General features: G+C 34.7%; 1 protein-coding gene across 4 annotated transcripts in view; it reads left to right on the top strand.

Annotated features, from left to right (window-relative positions):
- Positions 1-397: 397 nt before the first annotated feature.
- The window catches only part of LOC148952388 (adenylate cyclase 1-like), a 227,888-nt gene continuing 203,861 nt past the window's right edge, over positions 398-24,424 (top strand). For 2 of the 4 annotated variants that reach the window (XM_089089844.1, XM_089089841.1), the window contains exon 1: positions 403-537. The gene's annotated coding sequence lies outside the window, so the exon portion shown is untranslated. Of the gene's footprint in view, positions 538-9,448; positions 9,587-24,424 lie in introns of those variants that run through there. The other 2 variants (XM_089089843.1, XM_089089842.1) reach the window with 2 other exon arrangements.

The raw sequence follows: 24,424 nt of genomic DNA, 5'->3' as shown, positions 1-24,424 counted from the left end.
ACGCCAAAAATAGCCACTTCGTGTTTCTTCATAAAAATCCAGTTCTTCATTTGTAATAACCCCAACATTTCGAAATTTGTTCTAATTTCTAGACGATTTTAGAAGTTCAAGACAACAATCTACTTGGTACTTAACTTCCGTTAAACACTTGAAAAAAGTATTTAAGTATGTATTTGAGGTTGAGCCAACTGATTGAGCCCTCCTCGCTTTTTACGTAGGCAGCGCTATTGCTATGCCTGTGATGATCATAAACACATTTCATCTCCAGAGAATTTCTAACTTGGTTCTTCCCTTCAAATTTACCTATTTTTGAAATCTGGCGATTCTAGCTATCTTAGACATTTAGAAACACTGACCACGTAGCTACCGAAGCAATATTGAAGAAATAAAGGAAAATAATTGCTGGAAATTTATAAACAAAGAAGAAGAAACAAAAGGAAAGAGAATGTAAGGAGCAAACAGTTCAACTAAGATAATTTCAAAGTTTTTTCTTTGTTTGAAAGTCAATCTAAGAAGTGTCTTCGGCTGTTATTCTTGGTAAATATTTTATGAGATAGGCCTAGCAGATTAAATCACTTATGAGATAGCTAAGAAATAGGCATAGTTTGAATCAAAATTTCTTCTTGAATTCAAATACAATGTTCATTTGCATTGGAAATGAAATATACCCCCTCCCTGTACTGTGTAAATATATACCCTGAATGGTATAAAAGCAATGTACATTAGGGAGGTGGGGCTGAAGTTCATACTAAAGGTCTAGATTAGGGGCTTTTGAGAAAGAAACTTGTTAGGCTATGAAAACAATCTTTACTTCATAATGTGCTGAATAATTGTAGCTAATATATTTTACATGCAGCTATGCTATAATTTACCCCCTACCCCTAATGTCTAAATATATAGCCTAGCCAAATTTTGATATTTCCCATGTATTCTATCATTTTCCTAATGCACCTCTCTTGTTTTAACCTGTGTACCTATAAACTTAGTAAACTATAACAAAACAAGTAGGCCTACCAGAAAAACAAGAGTAACAGGTGGCATAATACATCAGAAATATACAATTTTGGCTGTATATTTACATATTAAAAGAGTTTAGAGGTAAATATAATGTCTATTTCTGTTTCAATGTTAGTTTAGGTTACCCCTGATATAGGCTAATAGTCAAATAAATACCCTGAATTGTATAGGCTACATTGACTTAACAGTTTATTGAAACAATAGAAAATCCATTGCATATAGACCTATATAATTCAGGGTATATGGAGAGAGGGAAGGGGAAACCAAATATATAACAGTAATGAATATAATGTTTGGATTCAAGATGACAACCTGATTATAAAGGCAAGTCTTTTTTCTTAACTATCTCAATAACCTTTGAATTGAAAATTGGCCCTCACTTGTTTCTTGTCTTAAAAATTAAAGTTTCCCCCCTCTGATTCCTCTTTTTCTTCTCAATTCATTCTTAAAAAAAAATACAAAAAGAAACATTTCTAGGAGAAGTAAACAGCCATATAAAAACATGAAATGAGCAGGAATATAGTTCTAGAGTAATTCAAACTTAAGCCCTAAAATGAATAAAAGTTAGAATTAAAACTCAAGTTAAACTTAGATCAAACAAAGATTATAATAAAACAGAGTTTGGCTACTGCCTTGTCCCCCTCCTCCCCTAACTGTAAACCTTGTAAAGTTTATTACACCTTTTGCACTTTACCATGCTGAAAATAAAATATATCTTAGACATTGTTTTATAAACTAAATATTGGGAAATCAATAACTAATGTTAATGAAAAAATTGATAAACCTTGAATCTAGAATTTCCAAGATCTAATGTCATTATATATCAAACATTCAGTTTACTCTCATTAGTTTTTTTCTAGTCATCATTGTTACAGTAGTGATTTTGTTGTGTTCTGAAAATTTGAGCAACACTGTTTAAAGCACAAATAGGTTTCAATAAAAGAAATAAGAGGCAAGATGCTTCAGAAGGTTAAATTAGCAGGAGGTGAAGGGAGTAGCTGCCAAACTCCCCTTTGTAGTGATTGGTTTATTTTAAGTTTGACTTAAGTATTTACTTAAAAGGATTGAGAAATCCTTAGATTACTGCAAACTACAATTTAAGGTAAAAAATAAACCAAGATCATTTTACAGGCATGGAGTGCTTCTCTCATCATTGCTCTTATATGCTGCCAAACATCAACTATGTATAAATAGGATATGGAATATGATTCAGCCTGCTTTTCAGGTTTCATTCTTAAGAATTTATAAAAAAGCTTTCTGATGAAAGTAAAGTTTATTTATTTTATTCAATACAGGAGATTGCCATAGGCTTGTCACAGTATAAACACAAGAAGTGACAGCTCTAACAACACCACTGCAAAACACAAAACAAAAACATATTCTTCAGCAAAGCAACTATATTACAGAAACTGTTTTTCATAGAACTCAGTTTCAACAAGAGCACTCTTAAATGTTTAAGCCATTTGCACAGAAACTATGGTATCAGGTAAACTATTCCAAAGTTTTGTTGCTCTGTTAATAATGCTATATTGACCTGTTTTCTTGTGCACTTGTGGCTGATACAGTTTATACAAGTTTTGTTGAGTGGCTGAGTAATGACTAAGCTTGAAGAAGTCTACTTTATCAACATTCTTCATAATGTGGAATGTATTGATCAGGTCAATCCTGTCCTATCAAAACTGCAGGGAAGGAAGTCCAAAACATTGCAGTTAATGCTGATACAGCAAATGACTCAAACATGGCACAAACTTTAATGGCCAATGTTGAACCTTTTCAATTTGCTGCAAGTCATGTTTCAATGTCAGATACCACACCAAGGAACAATATTCTACCACTGGGTGTACTATTGTCCTGTATGGTGTCATGAAAGTTAAATTTCCTGAAACTTCTCTTAATTTGAAGCATACTATAATTAGCATTTTATGAATTAATTGACACATGCTTGTGAAACCTCAATTGGTTATTAAAGTGAATATCTAAATCCCTTGGGAAGTTTATCTAATTATGACAATAATAGATTGAAAAAACTTGAGAGAAATTTGTTGAGTTGGGATGTTCTGGGGAATGGGGTCTTAAATCTGGATTATGATGAGGGAACGATGGAGGATTTTCCAGTGGTTAAATATAAATTTCCAGTTGATATTGGAAATAAATCTACTATGGGTCAGCAAAGTTTGAGCATTTTCCATTTGAATTGTCAAGGTCTTTCTAGTTCATTTAATTTTTTAACCAAACTATGTAAGTTTTCTGAGTTGGATGTGCTTGCATTAAATGAAACGTGGCTTCGTAATCATACAATTAGTCTACTTGAAATTGATAGTTATGACTGTGTGACGCAGAATAGGGAATCACGATTACATGGTTGGCTTTATATTGCAGGAAGAATATTACAATGAAAATACAGAATGATCTACGTGTGAATAAAGAGATGGTTTTTGAATCAATGGTGGTTGAACTTTGTAAGTCAGGAAAATTTTTCTTTGTGGTGGTTGTTTATCGACCTCCGTCTGGAAATGTGCAGGAATTTAATGATTTGCTGGAGCGGCAAATGGATAAGTTGTCAGGTTTAAATCGCCCATGCTTTGTTTGTGGAGACTTTAATCTTGATCTATTTTCAGTAAATGTAAACCCGAGAGTTCGTGAGTTTTTAAATGTTATGTTGGGTTACGGTTTAAGAACGAAAGTCAATATTTGCAGTCGAGTAATTCTGCGCTCGGAATCACTTTTGGTTAATATGTTTGTTAATGTGAAGCATGATGTTACTGAGGTTATCTTGAATGATGTCTCTGATTATTTTGGTGTACTTGTTGTTATTACAGAGTTTGGTGTCCCTACAGCTATGAATATACAACCACAAATTTCTGCATTGAAAATGCATGCTGAGGCTCTTAACATATTGAGAAGAAAATTAAAGAACACTCAATTTGACTTTTTAGAAAGTAGTGATCTGCAAGTGAATGAAAAGTTTTCATTGTGGTATTCAGAAATAACTAAATTACTAAAAGAAAGTTGTACAATTATTAAAAAGCCGGCGTTTCATGTTACCCCTAGAAAACCCTGGGATACTAGAGGACTAATGAAGGCAATATCAAATCGAAGACTTCTTTGTAAATATTCTGTAATGTCTCCTGAGGCAAAAGTGGGATATAAGAAATATAATTGTGAACTCAATAACCTATTACGAGAAGCGAGAATTAATTATTATCGAAATGAGTTTAAAAAAAGTGCAGGTAATCCCAGGCGAACATGGAGAGTAATTCACTCTGTTCTCAGCCCTTCCAAAAGTTCAATTTTACCTGAAAATTTCAACACTGATGCTTTGATTGTAGATAATATGTGTGACCATTTTTCTATTGTTGGTAAACGGATAGCAAACTCCACGAGAAAATTTTCTGAGGATGGAACATACCACCAGTTTTTACCCGAGGAAAGTGATGTATCTGCATATCTGAAACCAGTAACTGCTAGTGAATTACGTACCACATTGTGGAACATGAGAAATAATGCTTTGGGTGCTGACTTCCTTTCATTGCGTGTACTTAAGTATGTTTTCTCGGAAATATGCAACCAGGTTTGTGTTCTATTTAATATGTGCCTAAAAGTTGGTGTTTTTCCCAATTTTATGAAAATTGCTAGAGTGGTTCCGCTTTTTAAGGGCGGGGAAAAAAATTTGCCGAAAGATTATAGGCCTATTTCATTGCTTCCAGTTTTATCGAGAGTTTTTGAAAAAATGATTAGTGGCAGGATGGTTGATTTTATTGATAATAAAAAGTATTTTATTAAAACTCAGTTTGGATTCCGTAAAGCAATGTCGACAGATCAAGCTCTTCTTTTTCTCACGACTTTTGTGAACGATGCTCTGGATCAAGGGTGGAAAGTTGCATCTGTTTTTTTGGACATTGTGAAAGCCTTTGATGCAGTGGACCATGGAATTCTTCTGGTGAAGCTGAGGACTTGTGGTTTTCGAGGTATGTTTTATCGTCTATTGGAATCTTTTCTCCAGGATAGAAAGCAGTTTGTCAGTGCTGGTGAAATCAAATCGCAAGTTAAAAGTGTTGAATTCGGTGTCCCTCAAGGGTCTGTTTTGGGGCCACTACTGTTTCTTATATATATTGATGACATGCGAAATGCTATCAATGGACTGTCTTTTGATTTAAAATGTAGTGATACTGGAGCATCAAAATCTATTTTGCCTTATTTTGCTGATGACACGCATCTAACTGTTGCTACAAAAACCGGGGAAATGCTTATACAGAATCTTCAGACTGGCATGTTAAACATTGAGAAATGGATGAGGGTTAACAGACTTCAGCTAAACCATGCAAAATTCCATTTTGTAATGTATGGGAGAAGTAGCAATTACTACCCTTGGATTGACAAAATACAGTTAGGTGAAAATATTCTGCCTCGGGAAGTTTCGACAAAGTATCTAGGGGTGATTGTTGATGAGTGCCTTAACTTCAAAGAGCACATTTCATGTGTTAGTGGCAAAGTCGCCAGAAATGTTGGGATGATGAGGAAACTGAAGTACTTTTTTCCGAAAGACATTATGAGATTGCTTTATTTTTCTTTTGTTCACCCATACCTTCTATATGGTTGTCTTGTGTGGTCAAGTACGTTTTTAATGCACCTTCGTCCCCTTATAAGTTTACAAAATAATGCCCTACGTGTTTTAACTGGAGATAATCATAATATGTCTGTTAGACATGGATATAATCAAGTAAATATATTACCGATGGCTGGATTATTCCGTTTTTACAATGCTCTTTTTATGTTTAAATATACGCACGCGTTATTACCTGAGTGTTTTAGGGAAATGTTTACAAGTGGTGTTAATTTTCATAATTACTCGACTAGAACATCAACACTAGTTCGGCGACCTCAGGTTATTACAAAGCGATCTGTTTTTTCCATAAGACATGTTGGCCCTAGGGTATGGGAACCATTAACGCAGGTAATTTCAACAATTGATGAGTTAAATGAATTTCGCAGTAAATTAAAAGGACAGTGTTTGTCTACATATGAGTTTTAATCCTTGCTAGGCGAATTTTCTCTCAAGTGATTGTGACATTTTTTTTTGGGAGGGCAACGAGGAGGTAGAATAGAAGAATGCTTTTTAGTTTTGTGTTTTCGGTATCCAATTAGGTCGTGAAATTATTAGAAATTAATTTATTTCGGTTATTTTTATCTATTTATTTTCTTCTTATTATTTTTTGTCCTTTTTTTTTGGGGGGGGGGTCTAAGGCTGGCTGGTAGTAATTGTGTATGTAGGGTTTTGTAAAAGGTGATGTGTACCCATACAAGTTTAATAAACTTCGGGTTTTGTTGTTAATGTGTTGTATTTTTTTTAATAAAACCTTTTTCTCTCTCTCTCTAGGGTTTACAAAAAATGTGGTTCAATACCCCTCTCTAGGGTTATAATGAAAGAAAGGTTGAGGTGGCTAGGACACGTTGTTTGGATGAAGGAAAGAGATTGTCAAAGATTGTTCTTTTCAGCCAACCGTTTAGGGCTAAACCAAAAGCAGGTCCTCCTCGTCTGGGGTTGGAGGACTCCATAAAGAAATATTTAAAGGAAATGGAAACTTCGTGGGAGGGTGTAAAAAAGGAGGCTTTGAGTAGATTGGGTTAGAGGAAAAGCGCGTGTAGCTGTGTTGGCCTCAGGCGGCTATAGGGCATATAAGGACTTAGGATGCGATGCTCTGTCATAGCTAGTAATATTATTAATATTTTAAAGGAGCTAAATTGATTGAAGATTAAAAGTTCTAGTGCCCTCTTAAACGTCAAAAGTGATTGGAGGGCAATCAGCCCTCTTCTTTAGCTCACAATTTTCCAGACGCTTCCAATAGAAATTTTAAGACAATATTTTGTTCAGCTTAGCTGAACAGTCTAGTAACTATATCTCTAGGGCTATTGGGTAGGTCAACCCCCCACATTTATGTAATTTGCCCATTATGCTTAAAAACTAAATATTGCTTTAAAATTAAATCAAAACCCGCTGTTTGCATGCTGGTTGCCAATTAGACATCTCAGCAATATACCAAGAACGACTGAGTGTATTAAGTTCAAATTTTCGGGGCTACCTCTATTACTACTTCTGCTCTTAAAATTTTACTAAATCAAAAGAGTGTATTTGTATCCAGGCTGTAAAAGAGCATAGATATAATTTTTTGGGAATGATATTAACTTTTATTTATCAGGTCAACTAGAGGATGTATATGACTAAATTAAATATTACTATTTTTCATGATTTTCAAAACGCGTTACGCCATTAAAAGTTGTTGAAAAATCATCTCCAACATATAAATAGCAGACCAGACTATAAATTCTAAAAAAACCACCGTGAGGGTCTGAACTGTTATTTTCTTTTTCCCTGAAAAAGACTAGATCAACATAGAACGAACAGAATTTAATTAAATAAACTTTTTCTACAAAATAAGTTTTTAAAAAAAGTAAAGAATTCTATTAAACCAAAAAAGAACAAAAATAGAATCAAATAATCTACCAACCATAAAACTTTCACAAATCAGTATCAATAAATAAATGAAACCCAAAACATACAGAAATTAAAGTAAATAACAGAGCTAAATTCAAAACCGAGAAGAAATTAATACGAGTAGGGTTGAAAACCCCCTATGCTTTCTAAAAGCCAGAATATAAAAGCAATTGATCCAGGACATAAATTCTTCCACAAGAAGGTCTTTTGAATTATTCACCTCTAGGCTAACTTATGATGTAACCAATTCTTAACTAAAACTGTTGCTTGTCACCAAATTCTGTTTTCCCAATTCTTTTGATTGAATATAAGGTAAACTAATTTGTATAAGTTTTTAACCCTTAGCCTAGAAGATGACCATGCTCTTACACTTTATTTTTACTTGCACGTCCCTCTCTGTAGCGGACATAAACCGAATTTTTTTGTACCCTCAAATTCATCAGAAGCAAATAAAAGGTAAATCATCTCGCAAAAAAAGTCAATCACTCATTGCAAATCTGACCAAAACTTAACAGCTAATTATTTTTTTTTCATGTACCTCTGTTGTCTTAAATTTTGAACTAAATTTGAACTTGATTTAATTAAATTTAAATTAAATTTGAACTAAATTTGTCTTAAATTTGAACTTAAATTTTGAATTCTTTTAAAAACTTACCGCAATGATAAACAAGTCAAGCCTCGAAATTATAAAATGGTGTTTCGCTTGAACGGATTTTTGAAAAAAAAATACTAATATCATACACGTTGACCAGCTCATTAAGGTCTTTTGACCAGCATTAAAAAGAGTAAATTTGTCGTGGTTTTGAAGTTAATTTTCTTGCTGGAGGGCAAATTTTTATTGTCACTTCTTAGAAAGGAGCTCAAAGAAAGCTCTGCTTTCTTTTATGATGGGGCTAGACTACCGTTGCATATCTGAAGCACTCTTTGATTGTAATCCAACTTCAATTTGAAATCAGTGCCTCCCAGCTTGCCTGCTGGAACAGAGATTCCCAGTGGAAAGCAGAAACACGCCTCGATGGAAGAAAAAAAAAAGCTTGGTGGCATAACATCAGATAGCCTTCTTCAACATAGGCTACTCCACTGCATCTCGCACACTCTAGGCTCTGGTTTAATTACTTGCGAATACCATTCTTTTTGGTTCCAGGCAAGCTTTGGTTGGTTCCATTGCAGCTTTTCAAAATGTAATGCTGTAGTCATTAATCCGGCCTGAGGTTCACACTTTTCGTAAACACCGCAGAGGCCAGACCCTTACCGTTTTGTGACAAAAAGCTGAAAGCGGTCGACTAGAAAAAATGGTCAAAACCAAAGTGTTGCCCCAACAGCAGTAGCTTAGGCTCATTTCATCCGAAGATGTGCAAAAAATTATTAAAAACTTTCAAACTTAAAAAAACTTCTAAAACTTTGAAGAAATTCATAAGTTTTTTTCCAGTATGGGGATCATGACAGGAGCATCCAACTTTTTTTTTTTTTTTTTTTTTTTTTTTTTAAGGAAACCGTGACAAAAGATGGGAGATTACACGCAGTGGTAGTAATTGGCAATATATTTTTTTTTTCATTTTAGAAAAAGGCTAGTCCTAGCCTGTATTTGTTTGTTGTGTTGTTCTAAATCACAAAGCAAATGCATATGAAATACAATAAAGTAAACTAATGCAATGTTTGTTTAATGAAAGCTCTATATGGTGTGCATATATCTAGTTATGGGTATCCAATTATTGACCCAGTTCTAAATCCCACTTGTATCGTCCCTTAATCATAACATTAAAAAAAAAAAAAATCAAAACTGCACCCCGTACCCTCAATTCTGAATTTTGAAATACTATGTAAATGTTGTAATTACATTTTTTCAACTTTTTCCTGGCGCGTCTTCTCCTTGAATCGATCCTTATGCATGTTTCCACGCAAGTTGGAGATACTTTTGCTCAGTTGACAGCTGGAAGTGCTTATTCTAGGATCCCCCAGAAAGTTTGTTGACATTAAAATTGGATAATTGATCATAAACACCTTTTGAAAGACTCAAATTAAGATTTTCAATTGTCGGTAAATAATGGGGGTAATGACTTGATTTTGGAAATTATGGTAAGTATAATGTTATTGCATTTATACATACTAGTCCACTAAGGAGGACAGGGAGGAGATGGATCCCCGTAGAGTGTTGGGACATTTGAATTTATCTTGTTTAAGCTTTTAAATGTTCCTTTAAGAAAATTCACCCCTCCCAGAGTGTGCAGTGAGCATACGAAAAGGCACACCTGCTCACAGGGGGATTCCTCTAAGATTAATCCAAGGCTCTCCAATGAAAATTTGAAAAACCCAGGTTTTTGTAAAATGCTGAAAAGGTTGCGGTACTTTCCCATTATTTGGGCATTTCTAAAAAAGTCAAGTTTGGTTAATGCTAATGAAATAAAATAAAATAGGATGAATATATAATAGTTTATAATCATATTTGGGCTATATATTTGCACATTAGGGAGGATGGGGGGTAAAGTATTACATATATTAAATACGTAACCTAACCTAGGTACCTTTACCCCCCCCCCTAAACCTCAAAAAACCAAGATCAAATATCGTATACGTAATGAAAATCGCACTATGGATTGCATTACTTCGAATCCGTTTCTTGAATTTACCTGTCAAAAACGGGTTTTTCGTGACTGGTTTCATTGTAATGGCCATATAATGGGAAAGTACCAAGGTTGCTTATACTTTTCGTCGCACTTCTGGGAAAGAAATTCTTTAAAATAGTAAATCACGACCAGGGATTGAATTTGGTGTCTTCATTAATTTATATGGAATAAATCATAACAATTCATATGTATCAACAATTCATAACAAGCCATGTGTCGTCATGTGTAGAATTTTCTGTAACATATAAATATTAATCCAAAATCTGGATTGTTATAGAGAAAAACCAAGTAGTTTTAAAATATTTTCTGCTTAACTAATGAAAAAGACTGTCAATTAAAAAATGAACCGAAATTAATTAAAAAAATAGTTTCCACGAAAGAGGTTTTTCAAAGAAAGGTAAAGAGCTACATTAAACCAAAGATAAGCAGAAATAAAGTCAAATGACTTTTCAAGCATAAAACTATCAATAAACTAATAGAATTCAAATGAACAGAAATTACAATAAATAAAAAAGTCAAACTAAAAACGAGCAGAAACTACCCTCAAGCGGAGTAGGGCTAACGCCCCCTGTGTCTTCTAAAGACCAGAACCCTGGTTATTATAGTGATTCTTTTCTTTCTTCTGATGTTCTGACAAATAAAAACGCAACGCTCGAAATAAATATTGTTTTCAGTAAAGTGTCAATTATGTTCTGGTCTTTATAAGGTAGCCTACATTGGCGTTAGCCTTACTCCTCTTTGTGATATTTTCTGCTCGGTTTGAGTTACACTTGGTTATTTACTGTAAAATCTGTTCGTATTGGGGTTCACTTGTTTATTGATAGTGATTTATGGCAGTTTTGAATAATTCGTCTGAATAATTATTTGACTTTATTTCTGCCCATCTTTGGTTTTATGTAGCTCTTTACTTTTCTTTGAAAAATTCTTTTGTGGATGAGGTCTTTTAAAAATCAGTAACTCATCTGTGACACAAGTTTTTTGGCCAATTTTTGGACCCTAACTCTCTCCCTTCTTCCGACCAAAGTGTATGTTCTTCTTAACCCTGGAAGCGACCTCTGAAAGTTTCCAGCCAGTTAGACAGCCAAGATCAAACAAGCCCACCCTTTTCCACTATCAAACTCATTTGTAAACATATGGCAATTTAATAATTTAGTGTCCTTACGTCTAACGCTGCCTGTATCAGGTCATCCTTTTAGGTATATTTCTTGAGCCTTTCGACGTAACGAACTGTAAGTTAGGAGCGACGCGGCTCAATAGTGACCGAGACTCTAAAAAAAAAAAAATGCTATTTTGATATCAATAGATATATCAAAAGAATCAGCTTATTATGCCAATTCCAAATATATAAGATTCATTAAGCTTAGTATTACCCATCAAAAGCTACGAGCCTGAGAAAATTCACCTGATGTTCGAAAGAAGGGGAACACCCTCTAAAAGTTAAAACATGTCAATGAAAATCACAACATCAGATTCAGCGTTTAAGATAACCCTATTGTAAAGGTTTCAAGCAATCTTCAAAAATGTAGAATTTTGTTTTTTTTTTGCCAGAATGATCACGGATGCGTGTTTTTTTTTCGCAGGGGTCATCATATCGAACCAATGGTCCTAGTACATCGGGAGAGAGCTCATTCGAACGGAAATTAAAAGTTCTAGTGTCCTGTTTAAGACCAAAAAGATCGGAAGGCAACTATCCCCTCCCACGTCCCTTTTTCCCCAAAATCATACGATAAACATTTTGAAATAGGCATTTTGTTCAAAAAGATGAAAGGTCCAATAACTATGCCTTTGGAGATAACATAACCCCCACAGCCTCTGGGGAAAGGTCTCTAAGTTATAAAATTTCTCCGTTGTGTACGTATAGTGTTTGTTGTTTGGAAGTGAGCATACATTTTTCAGGTCTGGGGGAATTTTCTACTTGGGGGATTTTCCATGGAGAGGAAAGTTTCGGGGGAGGAAATTTTTCCTGGGGGAATTTCACAGTCAGTGGGGGAATTTGTCAGAATTCCTATACGAAATTTTTTTTATTTGTCTTACTTTCTCTTTGCCGACTAATTTTACGTGTGGACATGGTAAGGGTAATTGTCTGGCGTAAGTTTTCCCTGGGATTGAATTTTCTAGAGAATCTTTCCGTGTGGGTGTTTTTTTCATGGAAGTGGAGCTAGATTTCCCGGCATTATTTAAAAAAATGATCAGAAATGAAAAAAAAACAAGTTTTTCAACTCAAAGTAAAGAGCAACATTAAAACTCGAAACAAACAGAAATTATTACGTAGGCTATACGAGGGGGATTGTCCCCTTCTGAACACCTCGCTGTTTACTCTAAAGCTTATATGTTGTCCCAAATCCAATTTCCTGAATCACAAGAGTCGTTCAATTAGAACACAAAGAAGACTTTTAAAAGTACCAAAAAATTTTAGCGTGAAGAGCTAGGTTTTGAGGAGGGGGCAACCCCCTTCATATACGTAATAATATCTGTTCGTTTTAATTTTTAACGTTGCTCATTACTTTGAGTTGATTTTTTTTTTTTTATTTGAAAAAATAAAAATGGCTATATGGTAACTGTGATCCGATGTCGTAGGGAGTTTACCGCTGTGTCTGGCGTAAAAATGGGCAAGGGAGGAGGTCTGGATGCCTTTCACCCTTGTCAAGGATACTGGAACTTTCAATTCCCATTCGAATAAGTCTGATCCCTGGTTTCTACGACCAGTGCTACCCCTTCTATGCAAAGTGACCGGAAAAAAAAATAATGCATCGGAGACACTTAGCTGTTTATTAACACCAGTGCGAAGAATGTGACCTAGGAAAAAAGAAAAAAAAAGAAGAAAGCGAAGATGCAAGGTTTATCTCCTTAAGAAAGAAAATGTAATTATGATAATAATAAAAATAATAATTTATTTTAACCTACCTTACATATAGAAGAGACAGTTGTGGAGTTTAACAAAAGAAAGAAGGGTACTTAAGCATTATATCTTACCCAACGCTATACACTGTATCGGGAAACAGTAAAGGAAACGAGTCAAACGGGTATTTGCAATAGAGAAATGGGTCGAAAAGCGTGGTTTCTCAATGCGTTTACAATATTTAAACTATTGTTTTTTGGGTATAGTGGGAGAAAAGTTAGCTAGGTTATGTTGGGTTACGTATTTAATATATGCTATGTTTTACCCCCCCCCCCCCACCAATGTGCAAATATATAGCCCAAATTTGTTTCTAAACTATTGTATTTGCATCCTATTTTATTTCATTATCATTAGCCAAACTTGACTTGTTTCGTGTGTAAGATATAATGCATAAGTACTGAAGAAAGAGAATACAATACATGGATGCATAAAAACTGCACAAGAGTAGAGGAAATAGAAGAAAGAAAAACAATAAAGACAGGAAAAGATGGGAAAATGAAACTATTTACAGAAGAAGGCGGATTCGAGGCTGGAAGGAACCAAGACTTAATCGACCACTATTTAGTGATTTAGAATTTAATATTTGAAATGTTTAAATAATATCTGTTGCTGAATATAGCGGAATTAAATTACTATTACGGAAAGGTCGGAAAAGATAAAGCAGAAATTTAACTCACTGTTAATAGGCGATCTCGATCTGTTCTAAATCACTTTTATTAAGAATACTGCTAATACCGGAGCAGTAGTTATAGGCTATAGCCTACTGTAAATGGAGTATATGTCAGTACACAGCACCAGGTCTTCTAAAATTCCCATGCCCCATGGACCCCTCAGTATTCTACTTAATTTTTATGTTTTATTTCTGATTTGTTTAGACTGTGTTTAATTACTCTGCGTATTTGATTATTACTTTTTGTCTAAGAGTAAATCAACGGTACTGGTGCGCTATATTGGACACTTTTATATATTGTACAAGGAAACCAGTCACGAAAAACCCGTCAAACAGGCTATTCTCAAGAGACCGCTATACATAAATGACTGCAAAGCCGTGGTTTCTCAATGAGTTATACTATTTAAACGATTGTTTTTCGGGGTTTAGGGGGAGAAAAGGGTACCTAGGTTGGGTTACGTATTTAATATATGCTATGCTTTACCCCCATCCCTCTAATTTGCAAATACATAGCCCAAATTTGTTTATAAACTATTATATATTCATCCTATTTTATTTTATTTCATTAGCATTAACCAAACTTGACTTTTTAGAAGTGTCCATGTAACACACCAATAACAAATCAACCTCTTATAATTTATTGAATGAATCAAGTGTTTGGCCCACCCTCTTCCTTTGCTATACTCTACGCCTGTGTGCAAGTGGTACATGACTCAGATTTGTTTCTACTTATTACAATGGTTTCATAGGAATGAACGTCATTTCTCACCTCAAAGGCGTACGTCATTTCAAGTGTATGTTTATTAACATGGGTCAAGATGTCAAGTTGTGTAGCACGAACATCTGTCTCTGTTCTCCTTCAACGGGTTGTGAATAAATATGATGTTGATTAGGTAGCGAGCTCCATTAAAAAAGGACAGCAGCTTGGAATCAATTCTAAGGAAAAAATTCTAAGGCAGCTGTGAAGTCATGGAAATGTAGCCTACTCTGTCCGTGGTGCGTGTGCAAAACTTTACAACTTGGACCTTGGGTCTATTGCCTATCAAATTTACCTCCTTTTTATCCAAGCCTGGATCCGGTTTTACCCTTGCCGGTATGTAATAATTGTGGGTACTCTTGCGTTATATGGACACTTGTAAAAAGTCAAGTTTGGTTAATGCTAATGAAATAAAATAAAATAGGATGAATATAATAGTTTATAAACAAATTTGGGCTTTATATTTTGACATTAGGGGGGGGGGTTGTAAAGCATAGCATATTATAAATATGTAACCTAACCTAGGTACTTTTTTCTCTCCTTAAACCCCAAAACACAACAGTTTAAATATCGTCAACGCATTGAAAACCACGCTAAGCATTCATTACTGTATAGCAGTGTCTTGAATTAACCCGTCAAAAACGGGTTTTTCGTGACTGGTTTCCTTGTAAAGGCCCATATAATGCAAGAGTACCCAGTTGTGTACGTTTTACTTCATGTTGCGCCCGCACAGAAGATACATTTTAGGGATGTTTTTGAGGGATTTTATGCCAGAATTTCCCAAAAGTGAGAATCCATGCTAAAAAAATTCATGTTTATGTCCTGTAAAAGCCACTACCGTTTAGTTGTCTTCTCTTTTGAAACTTAAACACGTTTTTCTAATTACTTTTTTATTTGTTGGTGTATCTTGTAGTATTTAGCTCCTTTGCTGGAGTAGTTATCCATCGTTCCTTTCTGCATGCTATAAGTCAAGGACGTACCCAGGATTTTTTTTCGGAGGTGGTTATACAAAAAAAAATTCGGGGAAGGGGGGTGACGTTTTTACGAGCCAGACAAACATTTCGGGGGGGGGGGGGGTTCAAATACCTCTAATCCCCCCTCTGGTTATGGCCTTGCTGTAAGTATTGTCGTAATCACTACCTCCAAGTTGTAGTTAAGTAAATAAGTTTAATTTCTTTCAAATTTATATTTCTTTCAAAAAGCACTAGGTATTAAATTCATAAAATAATCTAATTCCTGCCACTGGTGGATCCAGGAGGCTGGGGGGCCCCGGACCCTCCAAGATCTTTTCTGGTGCTCTCTTTCCCTGTTTCTTTCTTTTTTCGCTCTTTTTTAGAAAAAATTTATCAATTTAGTCAATTCTTGGCACCTTTGTCACATTGAACCCCCCCCCCCCAAGATTTTGCTCTTTGGCGCCCTTGTTGATTACTGCAAAACTTAACCCCCAGAAATCAATTGAGTAGATAGGTACAAAGTTAGCGTTTATTGTTTCCTGAATTGCTTGTACTTGGAGTGTTAAAATTCAATTTAGGAAATTGATTGTTTTCGCTTTTCTGAAAAATTTGAATGAAGGTTTTGCTGTTCGCCGGTGATATATTTAGGATTTGTTAATATAATCTTTTTTTTTACTTTTTTTTTACTTTTTTTTGGGTTGTTGGAATAATCTTTGTTTTTGCGACCACTCTTTTTTGTTTTAAGCACTAAAGCCAAATGAGTTGCCCATGTTTGTATTTGTGAGGGCTGTGTGATTGGCCTGATCTTCCGACTGAATGAAGCGAAATTTGATTACACCTACGAGAACAAGCGCATTGTTTTTGTTGATTGATTTAAAAACTTTTCCCACAGAACACGTTTTTAAAAGAGAAGTAAAGAGCTCCACTGAGCCAAAATGAGCAGAAATAAAGGCAAACAATATTCCAAGCGTAAAACTACCACAAATTGCCATCAATAATTAAATGATACTTAAAACGAACAGAACTTACAATAATAACCAAGCTAAACTCAAAATGAGCAAAAATTATCATGGATAGGGCTAACAACCGCCATGCCTTCTCAACACCAGAACATAATTTGCACTTTACAGAAAACGAAATGCTTTTTAAATGTTCTTACTTTTTTTAATTTATAAATAACAAATTATTAGAACTTTAAGGAATAAATACCAGTATATCTAGATTAAACTGACAATCCACGGTCATTTGTTTTTTTTTTTCAGGCTGCCTGTGTGTCAGTTTTTTTTTTTCAGTCTGCTCACGAATGCCTAAGCCGCGTTTTCAGGCTCAGCGGGTTCGAACACGGGTTGTTCTAGTCTAGTTTCAAGTTTCTAGTTTTTCGTCTAGTTTTTTCTAGTTTCAGCGGGTTCGAAGCTTCAACCCCGTGTTTGATGCACTAGATGCACTGCTGCACAGCGCTTGATGCACTAGACGAGAACAACCCGTGTTTAAAGACGGGTTGTTCACGGATCAACGGGTTCGAACAATGGTTGTTCTCGTCTAGGGCATTAAGCATTTTGCATCTGTGTATCTAGTGTATCAAACACGGGTTTGAAGCTTCGAACCTGCTGAAACTAGACAAAACTAGACGAAAAACTAGAAACTTGAAACTAGACGAGAACAACCCGTGTTCGAACCCGCTGAGCCTGAAAACGCGGCTCTAGTTGGTCTGCTCTAAGTTCGTATCAGAGTAGAAAAATTTATTTCACTCGCCGATAAAAGTATAGTTAAAATCAATTTTAAAAACTTGTTTAAGCACTGGTAAAAATCTATTGCTAGTAATCTTTATTAGAAGTTACCTGAAACAGTCATTTTCCGATAATTTTCTTGGCAAATTTCACTTTCAATTACACGTGACAATCAAAATCCAAGTACAAACGTCGCTTGCTCGATTTTCCTTGGCAAAATTAGCCGTCAACTTAGCTTAAGGATCACAATCTTTATTCAAGTTTGCTTTCCGCACTCGTCGGAGCTCTGTTCAATATTAGAAAAAATTTGTTTTGTTTAATGTTTTAGAAATTTTTACAGCGAGCACAGACTGAATAACTGCAAGTACTTAGGGTGATTCAAAAACTTTTCAAACAAGGTGATTCAAAAACCTTAGGGTGGTTCAAAAACTGTATTTTATCTCTTTTCAATGTTACTTTTTAGCGGTTTTAGACTATTAAATGCATATGAATTCTATCTACCTTTGAAAGGTCAATTTTTTTTTACTCTCCCCCCCCCCACTATTCTTTAACTCTAGTTATGCTGCTATAAAATTATTTAGTCAGTTATGATTTTTCTAAATTGGGAACTGACATAGAGAGTTGCAAGGGATTAGGATTATTATCGATACGTTTGGACCTTGGACTTTAGTTGACTGTAGTTGAACCACAGTTGAATTCAAGCGTTTTCCCCTTCGCAGTCACAGTTACTCAGGTTGTTCTACCCTCAAACTCTAGTTGACTTTTCGGAACACCTAGAGTCAGCCTGTAGTCGCTAATGGATGCCCGGAATATCGCTAAAGGCCCTTTCATAATAAGATTTTTACTAATACCGAGATTTAGCTACCGCTAATTTGGGCCACTGAGAATTTTTTATAGAATTTACAGCAATCGCAAAATTCTTTGAAATATCTGATTGGTTCAAATTAGCCAAAGCTAAGTATCGGTAGGCTACTAGTAAAATCTCATTGTGAATGGGCCTTTAGGGATTTTAGAATTTACACACTCCTAATTTTCTCTGAATATTTTGCCTGACGATCATTGACAGTTGGCTTACTAACCGAGAAGCCAACTTTTTAACGTTCGACCTTGTCAGAAGTATAGTCAAAACTTGGGATGACTTAACTGCAGTAAAGTCAACTACCGTAGTTCAGGGACCAAACGCGCTTAATATGTGTCTTCTATTGTAGCCATTTACTTTTTATCCTGACTTATTTTTTGTTGAGTTTTAAGTAGACTAATTGTGTAACTTAAATAGCTTATTTCCTCAAAAATACACGACAATTATAATTCATCTCATTTCTTGCGATTCATCTTTGTTGAATGCTGAATAGTGTTAGGAAATTTTTCATTGTCAGTTTTGAGACATGTCAAATTGTCCATAATATAAGGAAAAGGAAAACCTTTCAAACTTTGATGTACTTTTCTTTCATACTTAGACATAGCGACGAGCCATTGATAGCCCAACTTTTAAAACTAAGTTCTTAATTAAAGAACATTTCTCCAGAGTTCCTAACTAAACTTGTCAACCATTGATAAACAAAATATAAACCTTTTTACTGATTAGCAGTAATATCAACTGACAAAAACTTAGGAAAGGGCACAACAATTTTCAAATCCAAGGTGGTTAACCTTATATTTTTTTTCAGCAAAAATTTCAGAAAAAACATTTTTCAATGAAAATACCGAAAAAACAGTATTTTTTAAAATTTGTGGGGGGGGGGCAAACAAATTTTGAGGGGTGGTAGTGTCCTCATTATTCACTGACAAATTGATGACATTGACTAGGTTAATATCAGAGCGACAAACTTCATTAGAGGCGAAATATTCAAGGTGGGGAGGGGGGTGTATAAAAAAAAACAACATAAAAGTGAAAAGTAATGACGAAAACAATATTTATGGGATTTTCAAAAAAGAGATTAATAACACTCACAAACAGCGGCTAATCGAAATCAAAAGCATACAAATTGACAGGTCTGAAAATTTTTCCTAGCCTTTGGTTTTCTAGACGTTTGAAAGGATTGACAAAAAGGAGACAAAATTGATGAAAATTAGATTTACATTAAAATAAGAAAATTGAATTAATTATCTCTGAAACGTTTATATCCAGAAAAAAGTTTGTTCGTAAGTTTGACTAGCATTTTAAAAAAAAAATGTGTTTTAATTAAAAAAAGTAACACTGCCTAAAATGTTTCTTGTCTTCAGTAAAGCGATTCCAGAATTCATACATATCGATTTCAGACACTAGTCTTTAGGGGGTAGACATTGAGCGATAACAATTCAAAATAAAAAAAAAAGTTGTGAACTTGTTTGTTTCCTGATTTGTGCGAAAAAAGTCGATAAGCAAGTCTTATTTACATTCGTAATGTAATAATCTGTATACTTCACATTTATTTCGTTTGCGGAAAGAGCAAGAGAAGACAGAAGCAATCGCTGTGAAATTGAAAATAGCCCTTTTTATTAAAACTTTGTAGCAGAATAATTCATTTAGTAGCATTTTCATCTCTAAAAATGGAGGGAGCACAGAGCAGTTTAAACATCTTTTAGACTTTCTGTGGGTTAGCTGCCTCCATTTCCTCCCCTATTGACAGCCTTTTATCAACACAGTTACTATCAGTCGTTACTCCGCACCAGGGCTTCCACCCTCGAAAATTAAAATTCGGCGACAAGTCTTAAAAATTCGGGGAGTTTTCGGGGACAAGTCTTCAAGATTCGAGGATTTTTCGGGGAAAAACCAAAATAGAATTTTATTGCGAAAATCAGACAGCCAAAATTGGCTTCGACTTCGTTTTAAGGATCAAATAGGGCTTTCCGCGTAGTAAATAAAACGTTGTACAAAATAGGTTTTAGAGCCAGAGCCCAGGATTGGAACCCATAGCTGAAAACACTTATTGCTGATATTGCGGCAAAAACTTCAAAATCGTTTAAAAAAAAGAAAAAAGAAAAATAGTGAACACATGTGAAATGTAAATACCAGTAGCAATTTTTTATTAAGTCATTAATCTCATAAATTCATTAATGATATTTAAAAACAAAAACAAATATTGTTTGCGGTTTCTAGATAAGTAAATTAAATAGACAAATTCAACCTATAAGTACGGAGTAATATTAAAACTTAAAAAAAACAAGAACCAAACTAAACAAGTAAATTTAAACTTAAATCAAAAATGGAATTTTGACGACAATTGAGACATTATTGGTTTTTCATGCTGCTTCTAAGGACTTGGGTGGTTACCCCCCCCCCCTCCCCAAAAAAATCCTCTAACGGAAAAAACGGAAAATACCCCCGCGGAAAATATCCCCAGCGAAAAATACCCTCGGAAGATACCCACCCCCGTGCGGAAAATACCCCCTCCGAACATAAATTTTTTTCATTGTTTGTTTCTACTATGCTTTTCTTTCTTTTAGCTACCTCATAATTACTATATAGTCACCGATTAACCCCCGACCCTCCCACCAACCATTTGACCATCCATGTTCCAAATTTAATACTTATTGCTGTCTCATTTTTATATCAGCCCATCTAATGCCTGGACATGATAGCTGTAGGCTACAAATTATATAAAATTTACTAATTCTTTTACTTCCCGCTAACATTATTTGGCGTTATTAACCAACTGTTCGTGATAAATAAGTCCGAAAATATTTAAAACTTGACAAGAAAACAATATGAGCCTAATACCCTATTTTTTACTTTAAGCTGTATTGTAAATTTTCTTATGGATAATATTTTTGGGGTTACTTCCGTTTGAATCCTCTATTCCCCGACCTTTTACATAGTCTGTAGCTAAATTTTGCCTCATTAGGAGGGGGAGGGAGTTGTAACTTTTTTATGGTAAGAAGATCGTATTTACGGATAGTTCTTAGGAAGAAATAAATTATACCACATTTTCTTTAAAAAAAATTATCTCAGAATTAGCCTTCATACAGGGTTATTAATTTTTAAAGCATTAGAAGTTGTAAAGGTAGGCCTTAGATATTTAAACAAATTTACTTGGCTATCCCGATTTTGAGCAGATTATATTTTCCATAAAATTTCCTTTGCCTAACTAACAGGTTTGCAAGACCATAAAAAGTTCCTAAACTGCAGTTTAAAATATTGCGTCACTGAAAATATTACACGGGTGAAGGGACCAGAATAATAATTGTGAGGGGAGTGCTGGGTGAATACGTTTGAGGATAAAGGGTGGTATGACAAATACTATTTTCAGATAAAAAGAAAAGAACTTGAATTTTACACACCGAATGTAACAAAAATTTAAATGGTAAGATTTCCTGGCAAAAAGATCAATTTCTTCAATATATTATGCTTTCAATTGTTAAGTATTAAACATTAATACAGTGTGTCCAAAACTAAATATAGCAAAAGAAAACCAAATTTAAACTTATGATTCGGTTTTCAAAACAATTCTCTTTCTTTAGAAGTTCAGTTTCAAAATCCAGAATCTAACTGAGCGTTCCGTTAAACAACTTCAAGTATAATTCTTGGCTAATTTTGTCAAGATACTTGACCATGAATGATGTAAATGTAAGAATCTTATAGCATTTGGAATAATGCATTCGAAATTATCAAATCTAAATAGATGAAAGTGATACTTTTGTGAACATGTAAAGAACCGTCTATAATTAAATTGTATCGGTCTGGTTCTTATGCAATGTAACGAAGGAGACGAAAATTAACGAACAAGAGAGTAGTGGAAAATTATGGTATGCAAAGAAATGTTTGCTAGGAATAGTCACTAGGGGGTCGAACCGTGGTTGAGTGATTTTCGGGGAAATTTCGGGGATTCAGGGAAAAAAACCTATTTTCGGGGAGACACATAGATTTTCGGGAAAATCCCCGAAAATTCGGGGATAGTGGAAGCCCTGCTCCGCACGTATGTCCAACCAGTGATGCCATGTGCCTGAAATTAGATAGCGCACCAAGAGAAGCGAAAATGTGGCATCAGCGCATTTTTGCTATATATTTTTTGGGTGGAGTTCGAAATTCAGGAGAAATTAGATCTTGCAGGGATGAGTGCAAAAAAAAAGTGTGAATTTTGCTTTTCAAAATACTAGAACTCAAAATTCGTTGGATTCTGTATTTATTGACAGATTTCGGCGCCAGATTCCAAAATCTGAAGCAATGAAGCATTTTTTGACTGATTACATGCACTTTTGTGGTCAATATTTTCTGTTCTCAGTCTCTGGCTTAACGGGAAAGATCTTTTCCTCAGTCCTCTGGTATTTCAGAGAATTCAATAAAAACGGGGATTAAAGAAGATCTAACAAAAAAAATACTCGCCAATATCTAAGACGGTATTTTTTTACATTACTTTCTGGCTGATATGCTGAATTATTCCCTATCAACAATAGAAATTGTGATTGAAGAACTAAAAAAAGAAATAGATACTCAGTATACTGGTCTTGCAATATAGACAAGTCATACAAAAACGTGGAAATTAAAGGCGCATTTGACAAAGATAACTAATAGACAGGATTTTCTAATGAAGAACTAAAGAGAAGTATGATCCTTGAAGGTTACATCTCTGCGAAATGTCATTTAGGTAAGTAACATCAAATTTTACTTCCTTGTACAATGTTTTTATGACATTGCAATCCTAAGCTTCAAAAAGGTGTAAATTCTCAAACTTAGTTATGAGAACAATATGTTCCGTAGCTTTCAAAATATAAATTAGAACGACAAGGACGACCAAGTCAAAGATAAGAAATTAGACCGGCCGTTATTAATGCAACTATCTATAAAATTGCAGGCCAAAGACAATGTTCTGAGATTTTTGTCATGAAACAGAAGCCAAAGACATAAATATGAGACAAAATTGTACTTGGTAAGGTCCTTCAACAGTTCTGATTGTTATTTTATTTGTGCTTTCCTTTTAATGAATGTCGAGTTAGTTTTGTATATTTTTTAATCATACATCGTATTTATCTTCGACTAGTATTCAAGATTATTTTCAAAATTAAACAAAGTTAAACAGCAAACCCTTCTTCCATATCGCCCAAAATTTCCTCAAGAGTTTCATTTTCATTTTCATTCTATGGGTTTTTAATGTCATACATGTGAATGGTAAATCTATTAAGCATAGTGGGTGTAAGATCAAAGTCCCTGCAGCACTTTCCCGGGCAAGTTAGTCGAAGTCGGATGGTCATAGTAGAGTTAAGTATTTTAAGCTGCATCATCTTTCGAATTTTGTACTTGACAAGATTCATAACAGAAAACACTCTCTGGGCGAAGGGGTTGCTAATGGGTAAGCTTCAGACAGTAAGAGCTGCTTGAGCTATGTCAAACAAAGGTCAGCTTTTTCCACTCTTTTCTGTATTTTTTATTGAAATTTGACCAGTTTCCCATATCTGGTGTTTCACGGTAAGGATAATGCACGCTTTGATAATTTAAAATTTAGGTTTTCATTGGGACCAGAATGGGATTTGAGAATCCCTACGGGGTTCTAAAAATTCTACCTGCCTTTATAGACAGACTCCTGAATCTGTCAGTAGAAGTTGTCAGTAAACGCTAGATTTTAAGATTTTGAGCTTTGTCAATGTTATTGTGAAGGCAAAATGCACCCACTTTGCGCCGAATTTTTTTGACATGCGCGAAATGAGCGCAATGCGCCAATTTGAAAAATTCAATTCGCAATCAACTCAAAAAACGCCCAAATGGCGCAAATGCGCACCACCTGGCAACACAGTGTCCAACACATTCAATAAGGTAATCTACTTGTTACAAGCTGACTACCTTTTCACCGGCGCTATTTTATTGGCCTGAAAACTACCAGAAGAACCGGTGGCGTCAATTTAAGAAAATTTAAGAGGGCGGCAAAATGTATTATCTAAAATCTAGTCGGGGTGGCAAAATTGAAAATACCAAAAACGAGCATTTTTCAATGAAAGTTACCCAAATAGTATTTTTGGGTAGCCAAATAGCAGTGGCATTATATTAGCGCCACTAACTAAGACGTTAGGTATTCTTAGAGAAACCCTAGATCTGTTCTAGAAACCTGATTTCAAACATATAAAATTCATTAAGTTTACCTTGTCCATCAAAAGTTACGAGTATAAAAAACGTTGCCTTATTTTCCAAAAAGGGCAAGCAACCTAAAAAAGTCAAGTGATCCTAACCTAAATCATATGATCGAATTCAGCATATCAGAGAACCTCATTGTAGAAGTTTCAGGCTCCTATGGATTTCTGTGTTTTTTAACGGAAGAAAGATCTCGGATGCGTGTTTTTTTTTTTTCGGAGTGATCATATTGTGCTAGGGGTCTT

Source organism: Artemia sp. Qi Xiang Cuo, chromosome 5, assembly GCF_049724085.1.
Source record: "Artemia sp. Qi Xiang Cuo chromosome 5, ASM4972408v1, whole genome shotgun sequence".
Taxonomy (NCBI): domain Eukaryota; kingdom Metazoa; phylum Arthropoda; class Branchiopoda; order Anostraca; family Artemiidae; genus Artemia; species Artemia sp. Qi Xiang Cuo.
The sequence above is the reverse complement of the archived record's forward strand: the minus strand, read 5'-3'. Positions and strand labels throughout refer to the sequence as shown.